General features: G+C 53.5%; 2 pseudogenes; one reads left to right on the top strand and one right to left on the bottom strand.

Annotated features, from left to right (window-relative positions):
• Positions 1–17,457, bottom strand: part of LOC131586383 (zinc finger protein 850-like) — a 434,360-nt pseudogene that overhangs the window by 195,430 nt on the left and 221,473 nt on the right.
• Positions 1–17,457, top strand: part of LOC131586382 (zinc finger protein 208-like) — a 761,426-nt pseudogene that overhangs the window by 106,628 nt on the left and 637,341 nt on the right.

Genomic DNA, 17,457 nt, shown 5'->3' on the forward strand with positions numbered 1-17,457 from the left:
CCAGGCACGCTGGTGCCGAGGCAGTGAGATAATGCTTCAGCTATGCAAAAAGCTGGATGCAGAAAGAATTAGTTACTTTGTCAAAGGGTATGTGAATGAAGAATTTTTTGGAAATCAGCAAATTTAGCATCGGCAGCCCAGGGGCTCCTTCTGCTGCCCTGAGCCCACAGAGCAGGGCAGCCTTTGCTGATGGTTTGAGCTGTTCCTAAAGATCCTGTTGGGCTGTCTGAGACACTTGGGCCAAGGCATTGCTTCCAACCTGGGCCACTTTGGCTGGGCTGGGTGTGCCCCCAGGGCAGGGGGCAGCGTGTGCAACGGCCCTTGGTGACACGGTGCAGCATGGTAACCGTGGAATGGAACGGGACAGGGTGTCCAAGGGCCCTTTGTGACATGGGGTGACATTAGTGTTGGCAGTGACACAGCCACGCCACAGTGCTTGGTGCACGTGACAGGGCAGGACGGGACAGAGTGGTGCTGTGAGGAGCCCCCGCACGGCGCACTCATTCCTTGCTGACCCACAGCCTTTCCGAGGCGTTACTCCTGCAGGTCACCTCGAGGCCAGACCACAGCACTCGGTGACCTGCAGCCTTCCCGAGGCTTCACTTCTGGTGAGGTGAAGCACCATCACTTCTCAGGTGTGCTCGAGGCCAGACCGTGGCATTTCCTCACCGCGGTCCTTGACAAGGAGTCTCCTGTCCTTGTGGCACGAGCCCCTGAGACCTGAGTGCAGGACTTGCTGTCCTGCAGCCTTGCCAAGACTTCACTCCTGCAGGTGCCTTCCAGGCACGGCTGCAGGACTTGCCAACTCAGACCTTTTCCGAGCCACCTCTGCTGCAAGTAGCCATGAATCCAGGCAGTGCTGTTGAGCAGAGACCTCCAAGTGTCCCCAGGGTGACCGGGGTGAAGGAGGAGAAAGAAGGCCCTGGGACTGCCCCAGCACAGCAGCCTGGAGAGCTGGAGCAATTCCAGCCACCGCAGGAGGGTGAGCGGCAGACCTGGGCCACAGGGCTGGTGCCTGCAGCCAGCTTGGCCTCGCTCCATCCCATCCCATCCCATCCCATCCCATCCCATCCCATCCCATCCCATCCCATCCCATCCCATCCCATCCCATCCCATCCCATCCCATCCCATCCCATCCCATCCCATCCCATCCCATCCCATCCCATCCCATCCCATCCCATCCCCTGGGGACACGCCCATGGACAGGACAGAAGTGGGGCTGGGGCAGACACCCTGGAGCTGTACTCTGTGCCCTGGGGCATCCCGGGGCTGTCCCTGCCTGGGGAGTGCAGGGCTGGGCTGTGTTCTCCGGCCTCTCCCGCAGTCCCTCAGCTCTGGCTGCGCTCGCTCTTTGCCAGGAGCAGCCATGGAGCGCACTCGAGAGCAGGGACGCAGCCGTGGCCTGTTCCGCACAACAGCGCAGGTACCTGCAGCCATCCCCAGCTGGGCTGGGCCTGCTGTCCCTGCTCAGCCCAGCACCACGCTTGGAGCACTCCATGCAATGTCCCTCATTTCTTGCCCTTCTGCTGCAGATGATTTGCAAATTCATGAAGAGAATTTGGGAGGAAGAGACCAGTGCCATGGGCACTGTGGTCAGAGCATACTCTCCCATCTTCAAAACCAAGACCTGTGCTGCCCTGCTGGACATGCTTGTGGAGGAGGGTCCTTCCAGTCCAAAGCAAGTAAGCAGCCTGTGGCCTGGCTTCGATCCTCCCAGGAATTGCTTGGCCACGCCAGCTGCTCACTGTGAGCCTTTGAGGCCGTGGCAGTGTGGTGGGAAGGGAAGCACTTCTCTGGGAAGCTGGGCACATTACTCCCGCTGGCAGCTTTCCAAGTTTCCCTGTGCCTTCTCCAGGTGCCCAGCATGGTGAGGTACATCCACCAGTGGCTCGAGGCTAATGAGTTTCCTGAGTACAATCTGTGCAGGCCCCTTCTGGATCTGACAGAGGCACAGCCTGCTGACGTGGTGATGGCTCTCCTGCGTGTGGCCCCATCGTGTGACAGGTACAGGGCCCACGTGCCCAGAGGGCTCAGGGCATCACCCTGCACAGCCTGGCCCAGGTGTCTGACAAACAGAGGATTCCAGGGCCCTGTGGCTCCTCCCTTTGTCAGCCCTGGCACAGCAGCCCCCGAGCCTGCTGCCCTCAGGGGCCAGTCCCCACAGGGCTGGGCTGCCACTGAGGGGCAGGGGGCAGAGGCAGGGCTGGCAGCCAGTTCAGCTCCCTGCTGCTGCCCAGGCCACGGTGATGTGTCCCAGACCCCCCTGACACAGAACTCTGACCCCACAGAGCTGCTACCACCATGTGGAAGAGCATCATGTGCTCGTGCAGGGCTGCAGAGCCAGCCATGCTGATACTCCTGGATGTGCTGGGCAACTGGCCAGAGCACAGCATGTGCACCTCCGATGGGGACCACACGGCTGTCCCTGCCCTGGCTGTGAGTTTCTGCAACTGACCTTTGCTCACCCCAAGGTCACCTCTCCCTCAGGTCTCCATCCTCCCTCCTCCCATGGCATCTCCCTGCATCAGGCACTGGGCTCAAACCTGGCCTAGGAGCAGCTCCAGGGCCACCAGGCTGGCTGCTGTCCCTACATCTCCACTGGCCTCTCCCTGCCACGCTCAGGCCCTGCCACATGGACATCTGGGCACTGAGCGCTGACTCGGGCTGCTCTGTCCTTCGCAGGCAACTGTGGTGATGTGGAAGATGCTGCAGCTGCCCTGTGTCCCACATGCAGTGACAGTGTATTTCCCCCGCCTCTTGGTGCATCTGCTCTTGCAAGTGCTCTTCAGCACACTGGATATGCCAGAGGAGGTCGATACCTTCTGGAAGAGATGCCAGGAGCAACACGGCCTTGCCATCAGCCCCAGCAGGTGCTCCATGCCAGTCCTCCTGTCCCTGCTATGTCCCCAGGGCAGGAGCCCGTGCTCCCAGCATCACCTGGGCTTTGCTGTGCACACAGGTTTGCAGTGCAGACCCTGAAGGCCCTGCTCTGCCGACTGCACTATGAGGATGTGGTGGCGGCAGTGGAAGACGAGTGTGGCTGGGACACGCTGCTCTGTGCTGGCACGCACCACTGTGCCGTGGGTGTGCTGGCCAGGTGAGCTGCCCCCAAACAGCGTTTGTGCCCTGTGCCTGGGGTGCCCCACACAGTCCCCATGGTCATGGGCCAGAGGGCCTTGTCACCAAGGGATGGCCAAGGACACTGCAAAAGCCTGGGAGAGGAGGGTGCCCAAGAGCAGCTGCCTCCCAAAGGGCCTGGGTCCCCTTGCAGGGTGGTGGAGAAGGGCCAAGCTCCTCCTGTGAGTCAGTCCATGGAGAGGTTTGTCCCGCTGGCTCAGGGTCTTGGTTCCTTTTTCCTCCCGTCAGAGCAATGCGTCACGTGTCCCTACCCTTGTGTTCTGCGATTGCATTCTACCTGCTGGGGCTGCTCAGCAGAGACCTGGCACACGGGGATTTGGCCGCCATGGCATTCCTTGTGGAGGTGAGCCTGAAGGCCAGCGCTGCCTCGCTGAGCTGTCTCCCAGCTCTCTGCCCTCTCGGTGCCGCAGCCGCCCGGGACGGTGCCCACGCCCTGTGCTGCTGCCTGGGCCCAGCCCTGTGCGGTGCTGCCCCATCACCGGCCTGTGCTCTTCAGATGTTGGAGTGCCTGGACTCCAGTGAATACCGTGACAGCGTCCTGGAGATCACATCAAACAAACTGCAGAGCGAGTGCAGGGAGAGGCGTCGCTTGGCACTCAGAGGCCTTGTGGTGCTCGGCAAGAATTCCTCCATGGTGAGAAGGGGGCAGTGGCTGCCGGCGTGGGGCTGGGGAAGGCAGTGGCTTGCGCTTGGCTGGCCTTTGGGCACTGAGGCAGCTGCTGCCAGCTCTCCTGCCTCCTGCCTCTTGCCTTCTGCCCCAGGGCTTTGGCACAGGCCTTTGGCCTCTGGGCCCTGTGGCAGCAGGGTGGCATTTCACACACTTGTCTTCCACACAGGCCAAAAGAATGTGGAGCCTGCATGAAAGGCTCGTGGAGCTCCTGTGGGAAAATGACAGCGATGTGCTTGGGATGAGCATCACTCTCCTCAGCCGTTTGTTCCTGTACAACGCTGGCCCGATAACCATCCCCCTCGGCCTGCAGCTGGCTGAGGCGCTCCTGCCGCTCTTCGACAATGTAAGGCTCTGTGTCTCCAGCCATGGCCGCTGGCTGCTGCCTAGGCACTGTGCCCTGTGCATTTTCAGGCTGTGCCCAGGTGGGCCTGAAGCAGCTGATGCTGAGGTCTTTATTTCTTCCTTTCCTACAGGATGATAGCCAGGTGCAGCTGTGCTCCATGTTCATCTTCCGAGAGATGATGGATTTATTACCAAAGGAGGGAAAAAAGGCCCTGAAGTCCCACGTGCAGCAGAGTCTGCTCCCACTCTCTTTGCACTGCCATGACGAGAACCAGCGCGTGGTTGATGTGAGGACTCGGCAGCTGCCGTGGCTCCCTGGCAGGGCGCTCAGTGCCTCCTGCTCTGCTGCCTCGCAGGCTGCAGCTCCCTCCTGGTCTTGGTCCAGGGACATGGGTCCTGCGCCCTGGGCTGTGGTGCCATCTCTGGGTCTCTGCTGCTCTCCAGGCCTCCCGGGAAACGCTGCTCTGTTCCGCCCGATTCCTGAAGAGGAAGGATCTCCAGCAGATGCTGCGGGTGGATCAGACCTGGAGGTTCGGCGAGGGCCTGGTAAGGGCGGGCTGGAAGCCCCAGCCCCAGGCTGGAGAAGCTCAGTGTGTGTGGCTGGCAGCTGTGCCCTGCCCAGTGCCGCACCCAGGGGCGCCAGCCTGTGCCCCACACGCTGCTCCCTTCCCTGGGCCCCGCGGGCTCTACTCCAGCCCCCTGTGGCCCCGAGCCGTGTGCCCATGGAGCCTCGGCCCAGCTGGCCTGTCGGGCAGGGCGGCACCGCGGCTCCCCGGGCAGCAGCCGGCCCTCTGCCCCCTCCAGAGCCCGGCGCCAGCGGCTGCTGGCCGGGCCTCAGGGCTGGGCGGGCACGGGAGGCCGGGGCTGGCCGCAGGCAGTGCCCGGCCGAGGGGCAGAGCCCGCACCAACCCTTCCCTCCTGCCGCTCTCTCCAGCTGGCACAGGACAGGAAGCGAGCGGCCGAGCAGCTGCGCCGGGCCCTGCCGTACCTGCAGAGCCCACAGGAGCCCCTGCGAGAGGCGGCCATCAGGTTCATCGGTGAGCCACGAACCCGGGCTCCCTCCCCGCCCCGCCGCAGCTCGGCCCCGGCCCCGGCTGCTGCCCCGGCAGCGGCACCCGGGCCCGGCGCCCTGGAGCCCCGGCTGCCCTCGGGGCTGCTGCCGGCCTCTGGCAGCCGTGCCCTTGGGCTGAGTCAGGATGCGGCAAGGGCCCGGGCTGAGCCCTGCCGGGGCGGGAGGGCGTGTGGCCACAGGGCTGGCAGCGCCGCTGGCAGGGAGCTGTGCCGCCGGGGCCCTGACAGGCTCTGTGTTCCCAGGGATGGCCGGGCAGCACCTGAGGGGGCAGAAGAAAGAGATGCTGCTCATTTGTGAGGGTGAGTGAGGGCAGCGGGCTGTCAGCGGGGCTGTCGGGGGGAGCTGCAAGCCCTGGCCTGGCTGTGGAGGGCTCTGCTCCCTGTGTGGATGAGGGGCGGTGTGGGCAGAGCACACCGAGATTTCAGGGGCACGTGGGGCATTCATGGCCGCAGCTTCGGGCTGATCCCCTCGGTCCCTGCTCCCTGCTGGCCATGGCAAGAGCCGGCTGGGATGGCCCTGGCAGGGGGCTCTCCGTGGGCCCCCGCAGGTCTGGGATCTGACCGTGGCTCTGTTCGTCTCTCTTCCAGCCCTTGAAGACACAGCATGTGACAGCAGCCTGGAGGTTGGAAGCCTGGCACTTCAGACATTGTGCCTTCTCAGGGCAGGAGACCACGCTCCTATCTCCACCTTCCAGAGGCTGCGAGATCAGCTCCGCAGGGCATGGAGGTCACGGCCTCGTCTGTCGGGCCTCAGCTGGCTGCGCTGCTGGAGCTCTGCAGAGAGCTGATCTGGGAGGCTGTGTCTGCTGGGGCCACATGAGCAGCCAGCAGGGACTTTGTTTCCTTCAAAGATTGTTCTTTTCTTTTTTGTTTTGCTTTAGGATGTAAATAATATAGGGTATGTTATAATAGTCAGACTCCCAGGAGCTTTCTTTTGCTGCCCAGGGTGTGTGGGACATAGGGGAAGAGGGGGAAAAGGGGGCTTGTGCTCTGCAAGCTGCCCAGGCATGCAGTGGTGCAGGGAAAATGGCCAGAAGCCCCTTGGCCTTTGGTGGTTCTGCTGAAGCCACAAGCCCTGTCCCAGCCAGGAAGTGCCCTCTGTGTCCTGCTGCCTGTGTTGCTGCCTGGATTGCTGAGGGCTCTGTCATGATCACTAACACAGGCAGGAGTCATGAGAGATTCGTTTGATCTCCCAGTGCAAAAGGACACAAAGGGATTTCAGCTTAAATCACAGCAATAGTGCACTTTTATTTTAGTGCCAACAACAGGAGTTATAGCTGCTATGGTTTTTTGAAGGAAAATTGCTGTAGGTTTATGTGATTCTGGAAGGGCTCGAATTAAAGGGGTCATCATTTCACAGGTAATTGCATTGGTGATTCATAGCCAGTAGTTAATTTTCTGTCATGTATCATTTGCAAGCAGGCAGCTTTGTGCATGTCTTCCAGTAGTTGGTCAGGAGTACCAACTATAGCTACAGGGTCTCCCCTTTCCAATGGATTAAGCCCTGCTGCCCAATGAGCTGCGTGCTGAGTTAGGGACCACGGGTTACATCTGTCTCCTGCTGTTGAGAAGACCCCATGTCCCCAGTACCCACTGGCTTCTTGTTCTGTCAGTCAAATCTGATCTCCTCCGGTGAGAGATGCAGTATGTGTTCTGTCTCTGACTCGTGAGGGAGACGCCCGTGCTCCTTTTTCAGCTCAGCCAATTCAGCAGCAGTGTACGGGATTTCTTTAGTGGTTGTATGCAAATCAAGATCTTCATCATTGATATGATTATATTCTGTTTTAATTAAAGGTTTCAAGCTAGGACAGCAGTGCTTCCCACAATTTTTCATCAGTCAGTTCTTTTTGAGGGTAAATTTGATTAATGAGAAGGGTTTCCCTCTCCACTGTTTCTTTGGTGAATAAGCATTCTTTGAATTTTTAACCCATTCCTCTCTTTGGGCCACTGGCAAGAGATGGATCTCATTCCTTTCTTCATCTAATTGTTTTTGCAAAATTTCAACTGGGTTTTGAAAGGAGTCCATTCTAGTTCTTTCCTCACCTTTTTGCTTAAAGCAAGTTTCTCTAGCTGCCGTAAGACAAGCTCCCAAAACTGAGCAGAGTATATATTTTTGCCGAGTAAAAGCCTTTGGAACCCATACTGGAGGTCTCCTCCTCATCCTTGCCTCCATCATGCACCTACCAATATCCTTGTGCCGTGGAGCATTTGCTCTGAGCCGCACCTTGGGTCACCCCACTGCCGAGTGTCACAATCCCCTAACACAAGTGGAAGTTGTGAGAGGTTCGTTTGATCTCAGAGTGCAAAAAGGACACCAGGGGATTTCAGTTTAAATCACAACAGCACTAATGCACCTTTATTTTAGTGCCAGCAACAAGGGTTATGTGATAGAGGAGAGAGAGAGAGAGATGGAGAGAGGGATAAAGAGGCAAAATGCAAAGAGAATAAAAGTGGGGGGTTATAGCTACCAATGGACAAGACAGGGTCGCTGGTGTCTTCTTCCATGGGGAGATCTCTCTTGAAGAAAGTAACTTGGAAAAGTCATTTTTACAGTCTGTTTCAAAGCGAGGGGCAGCTGGCCAAGAGGTGGGGAAATTCCTCGGCTATTGTGATGAGCCCCCTTGCTCTGGGAAGCAGGTGTAAGGTACAGAACAGGCCGCTCCTTACAAGTCCCTGCTCAGCAGCAGGAATGAAGGCAGTGTACCTTGAGAGCACAACAAGCACACCTGCAAACCATCACCTGGCAAGCTTCCACCTCAACCAGGCCAGAACCCCTGCACAAATTCCCTCAGGGTCTTCAGGGTCTCGGTCTCTGTTCTTGCAATGGTTGTGAGGCAGATGAGGGTAACTTCAGACTGTCTCTTACACCCTAGTAACCCCAAATGACACCAATGACCCCAAATTACCACAAATAACCCCAAATTACTCTAAAGGACTCCTCTGACCCCACACCTGACCCCAAATGACCCTTCTGGCCCCACACTTGACCCCACAGGACACCGACATTTACCCCCTGCTCAGCTTGGTCCTATACAACCCCAAATCCTTCAAAAACCTCCAAAATTTGGCCCTGGGAACTTCCTGGATGAGCAGGGTCAGTTCCAGTGCAACGAGGCCTTTGTGCCCTTCTTGGCCAGTGGGCACCCCAAAAATCCCATAAATCCTTGGGGTGGGGTCCGAAATCCTTCTGGAATCCCAAAAGTCCCCAAATTCCTTTGGGGTGGGGCCCTACATCCTTTTGGAATCCCAAAATTCCTCAGGGTGGGGACCCCAGACCCATTTGGGACCCCCACCGCTGAAACCCCCAGACCATTTTTGGACCCCAATCCCAAAGCTCCCAGACCCTTTAGGGACCCCCCAGACCGTTTTTGGGGTAGCCCAGACCCTTTTGGGACCCCCAGTCCTTTTGGGTCCCCTGACCCTTTGGGGTGGGGCGGTGCTGACGCCCCCTCCCCACAGGGCAGTGGCTGTGCCTGGGGGAGGCGCTGGCGCGGGCAGAGCTGTTCCTGTTCCTGACCTCGCTGCTGCAGCGCCTGCGGCCGCGACCCCCGGCACCCCCCGAGGAGCTGCCCACGGCCCCCCTGGAGAGCGGCTTCGCCAACATCGTGCCCCGCTTCCAGCCCCTCCTGCTGCCCCAATGAGACCCCCCCAAATTCCAGACTGCTCCCCAAATTCAGGAACTGCCCCAGGATCGGGACCCTTCCCCATGGCTGGAAAATCTCCCCCCAGATCCTCCCCAAATTCTACTCCCAACATCCCCCCCCGCTTCCAGCTCAGGATGGGGCTCTGATGAGACCCCTTCCCAAATCCCACCCCCAAGATGCCTCCCCATCGCTGGAAAATCCCCCTAAATCCACCCCAAACCCCACCCTAAAATCGGGAACCCCCCCTGAGACCCCTCCCCAAATTCAGGACGCTTCCCCAAAATGCCCCTCCCCATCAATGGAAATTCCCCCAAAACCCAAAAAATTCTCCCCAAATCCCCTTCCCACAATCAGAACACCCCTGGGACCCCAGAATTTCCCCCCAAAACCACCAAATTTCTCCCCCAAAATCCCAAAATTTCTCCCTAATCCCCCTAAAAACCCCAAAACCCCCATACCCCCCCCAAAAGTCCCAAATCCTCCCAAGACTCAAAATCCCCCCACAAAACTCCAAATTTCCCCCCAAAAATCCCAAATTTTTCCCCCAACCCCCCAAAATTCTCCCCACTCCACAAATTTCCCCCCAAAACCACCAAATCCACTCAAAATCCCAAATCCCCCTCAAGACCCTCAAATTACACCCCAAATTGCCAAAATTCTCCCCCCAAGACTACCAAATTTCTCCCCAAAAATACAGGGGGTGCTTCTAAACAACCAAATCCCCTCTCACCAAAATTCCCCTCTGGACTCCAAATTCCCCCCCAAAACCCCCAAATTTCCCCCCCAAACCTAGTTTTTTTTCCCCAAAACCCCAAATCCTCCCCCTAAAAAGCCCAGAGTTTTCCCCAAAACCCCAAATTCCCCCCAAATTCTCAAATTCCACCCCAAAACTCAGGAGATCCCGCCCAAAAAAACAGTGACCCCTCCCAAGAAGCCCCCCAAGATTGCAACTCCCTCCCCAAAAATCACCAAAAAAGCTGAGAATGTGAATTTTTTATTTCACATTTTTCATACTTTGGGGGGGAGGGGGAACCCCAGAATTCCTGGGATTTTTCCCGTTTTTTTGGGGAGGGGGTTGTCCCCAACTTTTCCAACACCCCCCAGGTGACCCCTCCCCAAAATTCCTGTGCCTCAGCCTCCCAAATTCAGTGCACATAAATAAAAAGAAGAGAAAAAAATAGGGAGAAAAAAAGTAAAAATAAAAAAAAAGAACCCCCCCCAACCCAAATTTGAGGGAAGGGGGCTGGAGGAAAAATTGAGGGAGGGGGTGATTCCCTCCCGCCAAAAAATGAGGGACCCTTCAAAAAATTGGGGGAACCCCCTCCAAAAAAACCTCACATGCCAAAACCATCAAAAAATAGCAAAAAAAAGCAAAAAAACCATGAAAAATTTGGGGGAGAATCCCCCAAAAATGTGTAAAAAATAGGGGACCTCCCCCTTGAATCCAAGGAATTTTTGGGAAAATTTTTTTCCCAAAAGTAACGGGTTTTTGTGGGCGGCAGGGGAGGAAAGATCCCCTCCAAATTCCTGGGGGTGTTCCTGAGATCCAGTGGAGGCACCTGGTCCTAGAGAGGGACAAAAAGGGCATTTTAGGGAAATTAAGGGAATTTTGAGGGATTTGGGTGAATTTCAGGGAATTTGGGGATTTTTGGGCGGGTCTGGGTGCAGGTCTCAATTTTGCGGGGTCTTGCGTTCCGGGGCCGCAGGATCATGTCCAGGGAGGCCACAGTTACCAGGAACAGGCATGAGACACCAGCGAGATGGGATTCTGCTCAGGAAAACATTTATTCAGCTCAGGAACAAACTCAGATCCAGAGACAGCCCCAAACAGAGGCAGGGAGATGGGGTTTGAGAACCAGGGTGGAGTTCAAGGTCAGGGACCACTGGGAACACAGCAAGGGAGAAACCCCAGGGGCCCAAACCCAATCCGAAATCCCTGGCCTGCCTCCCCACGAGGGGTCCAGGGTGGAGTTTCTCCCTGGGCTCTCAGGGCCCAACCTCTGAGGCAGAGGGATGGAATTCCCTCTTGCCCGCACCTCTCATTTTAACAATATTAATTTGAAACTAAATCTTTGCCTCCCTGGGCAGGGGCACCTCACACAAAACTCACTCAGTAATGGGCTCCCCCTCCCTTCATCATCCCCAAACTTTGGCTGTCTCATTGCAGACTCCACCCCACCTCCCCAGTCCCAACCCCATCCCATCCCTGCTGGACATCAAGACCCCCTTCCCAAGCCCGATTTCCCCCATTTCACACCTCCCAAACTCCATCCCACCCATCCTGCCCCACCCAATGCCCATCTCACCCCACCCTGATTTGCATCCCACTTCACCCAGTCCCCTTCCAACCCCATTCCACCTGATGCCTTCAGAAGGCTGACCTAGAACAGAGGCTGGACAGAGTTAAGAATAAAGTTTATTAGAAGAATTTAAATACACCATGGGCAGTACAAGAGCCAGGCCAGGGCTACACCCAAGATAGACCAGAAATGGTCACAAAAATGGACAAGTGATCACAAGGTCTCACATTTTTATAAGCTGAGGTCAATCTGCAGATTTGGGTTCATTGTCCAGTTACAGCTTCAGATGATCAAGTCCCATCCTTCTTGTTTTCTCTCTTCAGTCCACCCTTGTTTATGCTTTTGGGCCTGAAACTTGTAACAACTGTCCTTGGTATCAAGCTAGAAAAGGAATTGTTTTGTCTACCTACTCTGTGAAGAGAGCTCACTAACACTTAATAGGAAGTTCAAAGCTACAAACCTAGGCAGTGCAGAATATGAAAGATGTGAAAGCTAAAACTTGAGGCATCACACCCTGAGGGGCTGTGGAATCCAGGAATTCTTGGTGGGAATGAGTACTTTTCAGTGGCATAGAGTGGTTTTGAGACATATTGAACCCTCTCATCTCTTTGAGTGCCAAGAGATGGAGAAAACTACAACAGATACCCCCACAATCCCCAAGTCCTCCCAAGTATCTCCTTGAATCCCAGATTCCCTTAAAGCACTAGTGAAAAGTGAGGCTTTAGATGCCTTTGACGAATTTGTAGACTTTTACCCTAATTTTGTCTGTTTTAAAGGGATGAAGATTAATCAAAAGATAGAACCAAAATAAAATGGCCTCCAGCCCAGTGTGTTCCCAACACAGATCACTGGGAACGTGGGTCATCAGGGCTCTGCCCAACGTGGGTCCTCCCATGGGGGATGGAGCTGGAGCAGTGGACAAAGCTCTCCCTGCACTTGGGGCACTCGCAGGGCTTCCCTTACCGGTGCCTCCGTTGGTGTCTGGTCAAGTGAGAGCTCCTAGAGAAGCTCTTCCCACACTGGGGACACTCGTAGGGCCTCTCCCCAGTGTGGATGCGCTGGTGCCTGATGAGGTGGGAGTTTTGCTTGAAGCCCTTCCTGCACTCGGGGCAGCGGAAGGGCCTCTCATCCGTGTGAATCCGCTGGTGCAGGAGGAGAGTGGAGCTGGTCTGAAACCTCTTCCCACACTCAGGACACTCATAGGGCCTCTCCCCAGTGTGGATCATCTGGTGGATGGTCAGCTGGGACTTCTGGATGAAGCTCTTCCCACATTCCCCACACTCATAGGGATATTCCCCAGTGTGGGTCCTCTGGTGGATGGTTAGGGAGGAGCTGTTTCTGAAGCTCTTCCCACATTCCCCACACTCGTAGGGCTTCTCCCCAGTGTGGATGCGTCGGTGGGTGATGAGGGTGGAGTTTCGCTTGAAGCCCTCCCCACAGTCAGGGCAGCAGAAGGGCCTCTCATCCGTGTGAATCCGCTGGTGCAGGAGGAGATTGGAGCTGGTCTGAAACCTCTTCCCACACTCGGGACACTCGTAGGGCCTCTCCCCAGTGTGGATGCGCTGGTGGGTGATGAGTTTGGAGATGAAGCTGAAGCCCTTCCCACATTCCCCACACTCATAGGCCCATTCCCCAGTGTGGATCATCTGGTGGCGGATCAGGCGGTTGCTCTGGCTGAAGCTCTTCCCACACTCCAAGCACTTGTAGGGCTTCTCCCCATCCTGAAGCTGCTCGTGGACCACCAGCTCAGAGCCCTGGCTGGATCTCTGGCTGCCTTCCTGGCACAAGGTGGGTCTTTCCTCCTCAGAGCACCCTGGGATGGGTTTGGAGCCCCTCCTCCTGCAGGATCTCTGGGGATTTTCCTCCCCATTTGACTCCTGTGCTGTGGAGCCCCTCAAAACGGCCTCTTCCATGAGGTTCTGCTGTTGGGATTTGTCCTCCCTGGTCTCCATCCTCAGCTCCTTGTCTGGGGGAGGAAGGACAAGGAGAGGATGGGATTTGCCTCCGTGCCAGAGGGAAGGGGAAGGAGATCCCCCCAGTGCGTCCCTGGCAGGACGGCGTCGGCAGCGGGGTTGTCCTGCAGCCGGGGGCCAGGCTGGGCTGGGAGATGGAGCAGGAGAGAGGGGGAAAGGGGCACTGACTTCCTCCTCACCTGCCTGGGTGTCCTGGGGCATCTTCCTCTTCCTCACAGCTGCCTCCTCCATCCGGCCAAAGGTCTGGGAATGGGAAATCCTGGTTTGGGGAAATACAAGGGATGAGCACATTGAGTTCATGTCCCACACTGTCCACACATTGATGTCCCTCTGCCAAAGTCCATCTCTAGATGTCACCGAACATCTGGGGTCTATAAAAACCTCCCAAACACCAAGATTCACCCTGAAAATGCCTCCCAGGAGTTCCCCATCTTTCCTCTCTCCCCTTTGGTGTTGAGGGGTTCCCCATGTCCCAGCTGCTGGGGGTCACGCTTGCACTGGGGTACCCTGTCTGCTCTGTCCCTGCCCTCCCCAGGCTGCTGGGAGTGCCAGGAATCCAAAAAGTTCCCCGTTTTTATCTCCTCACTTTAGCATGCTGGGACCTCCCAATATCCCAAGGGGCATTTTCTGCTCAGCTTTGGAGTTTTTCATTCTCCAAACATCCCCCCCAAAAAACCCCAACCCAGGAACCCCCCAGGATATCTGGGCTGAGCTCCCCTTCCTCGGTCACCTGTGGGATGGGGGATGATGATCCCATGGGTGGGGGGCTGTGAACTCTGGGAGTGCTCGACCTCATGGTTCCTTCTACTTTCCCTGATCTTTATTTGTCCCTCCTCTTCCTCCTGCTCCTCCTCCCTAACTCCACCTTCTTCTTCTACTTCCATCCTTTCTCTCTCTCCTTCTTCATCCCTCCTCTTCCATCCCTCCTCCTCCTCCCCCAGGAGCAGTGACACCCTCGGTGCCCCGTTCCCAAACCCCTCACAGCCCACGGCAGGAGCGGGGATGGAGCCGGGACAGGTCGGGATGGGCAGCGCGGGGCTCTCCGCTGCTCCCACCCGCTGGGGACGGGGGGAACCCGGCCCGGGGAAAAGGAGAGGGAAACTGGGAAAATTGGGGGCTGCAGATCCAACCTGGGGCTGGCTGGGGACCCTGGCTGGGGACTGCCAGCCCTTGGGGCTCCTCTGGGGAGATGCGGGAGGGGGGAACACAGAGAGGGCTGGGGGATCCCAGGAGTGGCAGCACTGGCAGGGACTGGTTTGTACTGGGGTAACTGGAACCCTACTGGGGTAACTGGGAATGACTGGGAATGAGCACAAGCATGCTCTGGGCAGCTGGGATATACTGGGAGTGACTGTGACCATAACTGGGAACAGCTGGAATCACAGTGGGAGAAACTGGGAGTGAGTGGGACCATGCTGTGATGGACTGGGACTATTCCAGGGACAACTGGGATCATACTGGTAGGAACTGGGAAGAATTGCAACTATTCTGGGATCATACTCAACTGGGATCATACTGGGATCACAGTGGGAGCAGCTGGGTTCCTGCCGGCTGAGACTGGGATCCCACTGAGTGTGACTGGAATCATACTGGGATTGACTGGGAGTGGCTGGGAACAACTGGAATCATGCTGAGAGGAACTGGGAGGAGCTGGAAATGACTGGGAGCGTGCTGGGGCTGACTGGGATACACTGGGAGAGACAGGGAGTCCCAGGGATCACACTGGAGGCTACTGGGGTCATACTGGAACTGACAGGGAGCAACTGGGGGCCACTGGCCTCATACTGGGAGTGACTGGGATCAGACTGGGAGTTACTGCGATCATGCTGGGAGTGTGTAGAAAGCTGGAAAATTGGGGAAAAATGGGAAAAAAAACAGGATAAATTCAAGGAAAATGGAAGGGAAAATTCAGGGAAAAAACAGAAAAAATATCAGGATGAAATTCAAAAACATCAGGGAAAAATCAGGAAAAAATTGGGAAAATTTTGGGAAAAACAGGGGAAAATTTGATAAAAAATTGGAGAAAACCAGGAAAAATTTGGGGGAAAAAAAAGAGAAAACTCAAGGAAAAAAATGGGAAAAAATTGGGGAAAAATCAGGAAAAGACAGTGGAAAAAAACTGGGAAAAATCGGGAAAAATCAGGAGAAAATGGGGAAAAAATCAGGAAAAAATAGGAAAAGAAGAAAAATCATGAAAAACCAGGGAAATTTGGAAAAAATATTGGGGAAATCAGGAAAAAAACCTGGGAAAATCAGGAAAGAACTTGGAAAAATCAGGGAAAATCCAGAAAAGAAAGAGGAATAAAATCTGGAAAGAAATAGGATAAAACCCAGGAAAAATCAGGGATAAACTTGGGAAATTTGAGAAGAAATTGGGAAAAAGCTAGAAAAAATTTGGGAAAGTAAGAGAGAAGAATCAGGATAAAATGGGAAATACATGAAAAAAATTGTAAAAAATTGTGAGAAATGAGGGAAAATATCAGGACCAGAAAGCCAAAAAGACCCTGGGAAAATCAGGAAAAATCAGGAAAAAATTGGGAAAAATATTTGAAAAATGAAGGAAAAACCAGAAATATTTGAGAAAATTTGCAAAAAAATCAGGAAAATAATTGGGAAAAAATCAGAAAAAAAATGTGGAAAAAAAGGAAAAATCAGGGGAAAACCAGGGAAAAAACAGGAAAAGGATAAAAAAATCTGGAAAAATCTGAAAAAAACAATGAAAAAAATCAGGAAAAAATGGGGAAAACCAGAAAAATTAGGGAAAGGAAAAGGGAAAAATCAGGGGAAAAAATGGGATTAAAAACAGGAAAAAACACAAAAATCAAGGAAAAGTTTGAGAAAAAAAATGAAAAAATTTTGAAAAAAACCCCCACAAAAATAAAAAAAATAATGAAAAAAAATCGGGAAAAATCAAGAAAAAATCGGGACTATCAGGAAAAAGATTGAGAAAAAATTGGGTAAAATTGAGAAAAGAGAGGGAAGAAACCTGGGAAAAATCAGGAAAAATCAGTAAAAATTTAGGAAATACACGAAAAAATCAGGGACAAATTGTGAAAAAAAATGGGGAATAACCAGGAAGAAATGGTGAAAAGAAGAGGGAAAAATCCAGAAAAAGTGGGGGAAAATTAAGAAAAAAATTTAGGGAAAAAATTGGGAAGAAACAGGGAAAAATCAGGAAAAGAAAGAGGATGAAGACCGGGAAAAAAGTGGGAAAAAACAAGGAAAAAAGTCAAGGAAAAAATGAGTAAAAGGAAGCGGGGAAAAAATTTTTGGAAAAATGGAGAAAAAATTGGGAAAACGCCAGGAACTATCTAGGAAACAAACAGGAAAAAATCAGGAAAAATTAGGAAAAAAAGGGGATATACTGGGACAAATCAGAGAGAAAAATCAGGAAAAAAATTTGAAAAATATGTGAAAAAAATTGTGAGAAATGAGGAAAAAAAATCAGGAAAAGAAAAATGGAATAAAACCTGGAAGAAATCAGGGAAAAAAAGCAGAAAAAAAAAATTAAAAATATTGGGGAAAAATCAGGAAAAAAATGGGAAAAACAGGGGAAAAAAATGGGAAAAAAATGGGGAAAACCAGGAAAATCACGGAAACATTTGAGAAAAAGTTGGTGAAAAGACAGAAAATTTTGGGAAAAGAAGAGGGAAAAACCAGGAAAAACAAAAACATCAGGAAAAAACTGGGAAAAAACTGGGAAAATTTCAGGGAAAAATGAGGAAAAAATCAGGAAAAAATAAGAAAAAAAAAAATAGAGACAAAAATTGGGGAAAATAATGCAAAAAATCAGGAAAATAACAGGATGAAATCCCCCTATCTCATTTTTAAATGGAATTTTAGGAATTGCCTACCTGGGAGGTCGTAGAAGAATTTCCAGACCTGGGAATCCAGGGAGTGGGGAAAGGTGGAATTGCGGATGAGCTGCTCCAGATTTTTGGGAAGGTAGATGGCCTGGTCCTCTTCCAGCTTCCAGAATGTTTGGATGAATCCCACGCCTCCTTCTGGCTGGAAATCATGGAAAAATCATGGGAAAGCTGTGATTCAAATACATGGAGTTTTTCCCCCAAAGCACCCTTTTTTCCCGCCAATATTTCTATTTTTCCCCCCCAAAATATTAATTTTTGGGATACTTAAATGAGGAAGATTAGGGGGAAATAGGGAAAAGTAGGATGGAAATAGAGGAAAATTGGCAAAAAGTTGGGGAAAACTAGAAAAAAATGCAGGAAAAGAGAGAAAAATGGGAGGAAAAATAGGAGAAAAATGGGGGGAAATGGAGTGAAAATGGTAAAAAAAATAGGGGAAAAAGTGGGATAAAA

The sequence above is a fragment of the Poecile atricapillus genome, chromosome 19 (genome assembly GCF_030490865.1).
Source record: "Poecile atricapillus isolate bPoeAtr1 chromosome 19, bPoeAtr1.hap1, whole genome shotgun sequence".
NCBI classification, from domain to species: domain Eukaryota; kingdom Metazoa; phylum Chordata; class Aves; order Passeriformes; family Paridae; genus Poecile; species Poecile atricapillus.